Below are 4,598 nucleotides of genomic sequence, written 5' to 3'. Positions count from 1 at the left end.
GTGTTCTCTACCGTTTTAAGCTTGTTTTGCCGTCACTGTTATTCCTGTTACCCATATACCGAGTCACACAACGTGTGACGCCTTCATGAGTTAATTGTTTGCTTTTTCTCGAAACGTGAGCTTGGGACGCCTTTGGTTTTATCCACACTGTAGTCACTGGCTGTTTCAGGCCTGCTCTGTTTGTGCAACTGCTCACGTGAAGTCTCGTGCTGCAATCCATCAAGTAGAAGAGGATAACGGGATTTATGGGATGGCATTGAAAGTTACCCACTTCGCCCCCACCCCCCCCCCCCAACTCACCTCGAGGTTTCTATTTCTCATATATCTCCTAATAGTATCTCAAGATTTCCAATTTCCTGTCCTTCCTTCCTTCTCGAATTCTAACCTCCTTATGGTTTTCTGTTAGAAAAGCCTCGGTCAAATTCATCAATTTGCAAACTATAGTGGAAGGGGGACCGTAGGATATTTTTGTAATCTCCAAAATCCGCCATTTTTTAATTTTTGAATTATGATGTAATGGAAAACTGTTTTAAGAATCATGATTGAAATGTATTCCATGAAACGAGAAGGAGAAGAAACATACAGTGAAGGAAGTAAATTGTGTACTTGTACTGAAATGAAGAGAATGCTGTGATCTGGTCAACGGCACATGAACGGTGTATCAGACCGATTACAAATTGACAAAACATCCCGTACAGCCTGTCAAAAAAATAAAACTGAGGAACTGGCTGATATTTACTGTATGCCACGTTCTTGAAAGATTCCGAAATTTCAGCTCTTACGGACAATTTCCTAGCAATGTTAAGACGAGAGGGTCCATCAGTTTTTTCTTAATGACTGTCTATATCTATTACTTCCTGGTTGCGATGTTGCGTTATTGTTGAAGGAAAGCAACCAAGTACCGTGTTTCCTTGAATAAGCGCCCGCGCTCCTATCATGTAACTCAAGCTCCTCAATTTTCTCTTTCCTCACTTTCTTGATTAATAGACATACAAGGAAAATCTGTTTCTATTACCACTTTATTTACAACTTTTTGGCCTTCAACCAATGCGAAATCAATACAGGTTGATAGTTTAATAACTGGCCCCCTCGATTAATCGCCCTCCTTCCAATAAGCGCCTCTCCTTTTAGCCGAAATTTGAAATGAGCGCGGAAATAAGGTATTTAATCGGGTAGTAGAGGACAATCCTTCACCAGATGCTCTTATTGCCACATTAGCAATAAAAGCTCGTATACAAGGAAAACATTGTTTATTATTTCCTTACGGAGGTAGGCAACCCTCTCATTTTAACTGCATGCTATCGATGGACTGAGATGTTAACAGAATGACAAACCTAGTGGAAATAGTTTCTTTCCCAACACTTGGTGGAAGATCAAATTTGAAAACGATAGAGCTGCACTTTAATTGAAAACTAAAACTTGACAATCGGCCAAACAATTTGTCAACCAAAACCATACATGAAAACGGATGGAAATGTGCGGCGCTCCATCGAAATGTGTCAAAAAGGTTTTAGGAATGTTATCAAGAGGAAATGAGATTTTTATTAATTTGAAAATCGAAGGTGACTGACCATACGAAAGTTGTATCATGAATTTATAATAAATAATATTTAGGGCAAGGTTTTCTATACTTTTGCTTTTGAACTCTTAGCTTTGCAATGGCTATATTTAGTTTTTTTCACTCGACTCACATTTATAGTTCCATAGAAGTTACTTAAGTAAGGATTGGCAAAACTTTACATTTGCATTTTCCCTCGGATTTATCATTACGTATGAAAAACTTAGTCTGTAATCAAGTGCACTTTCAAGAAGCGGTAACTTTCAGGAAGTCATTTTTTACCCCGACAAGTGGTTGCGTGACTTTCGAAAACCCAAGTCACGCAAACATTGCCTCTTTCCAGATTCCTCGAAAATATCACAGTGAGTATTGGAAGGAAATGATTTGATAAGCACATTCCAGAACACACACGCGGAAAAGCTCTAATTGCCGTGCTTGTTCAGACTTTTAATGGTAATAAGACTTGCTTGGAATTTTCAAGATAAACCAGTGCATCGAAAAAGATGTAAATGTAATCTTGACTCGAATATCAAGGTGAGCGATGCTTTACATAGAACTTCGATCTTTAATTTATGTTTATTAAAAATTAAAATCTCATTTCTTGAACTAATTTAAGTCTTATCAGTCATTGTAAGCACGTCGTTTTCTAATTCGATGAGGGAATTTCCAACGTAATATCTTGAAACTAATCACGTTCCTTTTCGGTAATTAGATAACGGCGTAATATGTGATTTTCGTAGTCTATAAACTGTGAGATTTTAAGCCACTAACCCTAGGTCTGAATGTACTATTTACATACTTAGAGATTTTATGCCGTTAATTAACGGCGTAAAATTTTACAGTAAGTTTTTTTACAACCTGAAAGGAATTAATTTCTTACAGTTAGTATATTTGAAATATGTTATTTTGTATATATTAATTCATTATTTTAATTATACCGACGCAGATGGTGGCATATAATCGTTCATGTAATTATATACATTCCTGTTCCTTTTGTAGTTAGTTTGAAGCTTAATTTGCATTTACTTTTAACAAGACGTCTTTACCCTTGGTGATATTTGCAATAAAACCTCTAGCAACCCACTGAAATTTTGTAACAGAAAAAAATTCTTCCAACCCAGCACGATACATGTCTCGGTATCATTTCTCGTACATGAATTAAGGCAAGGTGAGAAAAACATTTGGGGGCCAAGTGTGGGTAAAGTATGAACCACTTGTCAACTGAGTATCATCTGACATACATGTCGGTCAAGAGGCAATGAGTTCCAATGTTTGCCCCGTGGCGATCCCAGAAATCTGTGCGCAAACACAAGGATCCGACTACTGGCAACTCATTCATTGATGTCAGTCAACATGTGGACCGAGTGTTTCTCAACACATCGGCTGATACTCAGTTGTTGTGTTGACTGTTAGTGTCGGTCGATACCCGTTCAACAGATGCCTTTAGTACACGAGATTTGTTTGCATTGGTTGGATGGAGATGAGAAAGTGGTCATTAAACTCGTCTGATATCTCCGCTGAATTGGTTATCGTCAATCCATTCACTTTAAGTGACGTCACTGACGTTTCTTGAGGTTTCCGGGACGTAAACTCACTCATTGTCTGTTGAGAGTCACCTGTGTGCTCTGTAAAGCGTTGGTGATAACATGCTTGTTTGGCTAATCTTATTTCTCTGTTGGTTACATTCCGTTGTCTTTTGTTTTACATCCAATCACAGACAGCATTTGACTTTAGAGCTTTTTTTTTAAGATGTCTTGTTTATGCATTGAACCTTTTATTCCTTATGTGATATAAGGAGAAGAACGCGCGTGAACGCGCTTTGTCCTCAGTGGAGCGTATTTGTTAGCTATTGCCAAAAATGTATGTTTCCATTCCAGCCACATCTCATTTGGATTGGAGAATGCATAAACGTTCTCCTAAGATTGGGATGAGATTTCATTTCGAAAGCTTTGTCGGTCAAATTTCCGAAACTTAAATTCCTGTTAGTTATCGTATTATTTCCATTAGACATTCCGTTCATGGCTAGTTTTCTCTAAGGAAAAACCACGCTATGACCAGTAATCGCGGTGTGACGGACTCCTGACCACGCAATCTTGTCCGCACAATTTGAATAGATTAGAGCGATTAAAGTTGACGAGGTAGATGTTATCCTTGTTACTGGGATACCTGGGGTAGCCCAGTCATGAAATGCCTTTTTTTTTGTCGCCTTTTTTTTATCCCTCCGCCACAAAATGGAAAAATTGCGCAATAGTACCCAGTGGTCATTGGGCCCTCAACACCATGACAACTAACTGTGATCCAATGAGGTGTTCACATGCTGATCACGCGAGTTATCTTGATGATGATTGACGTTGTCATGCATGGATAGGGCCGGGTCACATGACGAACCACGAGACTTTTGCTTATAAAACTCTTTTGTCAGTCGTATTGTATTTCAACGTGTTAGTATTATGATCACCCGGAGCATTATGGCGCAAACGCTCAAAATACTTACAGACGCATACACAAGTCGTATTGTTCGCGGCCAATCCAAACTAAAAGATGTTATTGAGCGGTAATTTTGGAACGGATTGAGTCGCGAACGCTTGGAAGCCATAAAAGCCTTAAATGCCTTGTATGCCAAGTATGCCAATGTCTTAGTTGAAAAACGTACACTTGTAAAAAGCAAAATCTGAAATCTGAAACCAAACTGCATATACTCTATGCAATCTTTTGAACAACACTACTACCGGGAGACTGAAGAACAAAACTCTAATGGATGCAAACTGCTTGTGAAGAAAGACGCCATGTTGGATTCACTTGATGTCAGGGAACCGTAGCGGTAGTTAGATAACGGCGTAATATGTGACTAACACAGTCTATAGACTGTAAGATTTTACGCCACTGGGCATCGGTGTATATATATGTAAGATTTTAAGCCGTTAACTAACGGCGTAAAATCTTACCGACTGGAAGAAATTACACCGTTAGTTACTGGCGTAAAATCTTCCATATAAGACAACCGACTGGAAGAAATTACCCCGTTAGTTACTGGCTTAAA

The sequence above is a fragment of the Pocillopora verrucosa genome, chromosome 3 (genome assembly GCF_036669915.1).
Source record: "Pocillopora verrucosa isolate sample1 chromosome 3, ASM3666991v2, whole genome shotgun sequence".
NCBI classification, from domain to species: Eukaryota; Metazoa; Cnidaria; class Anthozoa; order Scleractinia; family Pocilloporidae; genus Pocillopora; species Pocillopora verrucosa.
The sequence above is the reverse complement of the archived record's forward strand: the minus strand, read 5'-3'. Positions refer to the sequence as shown.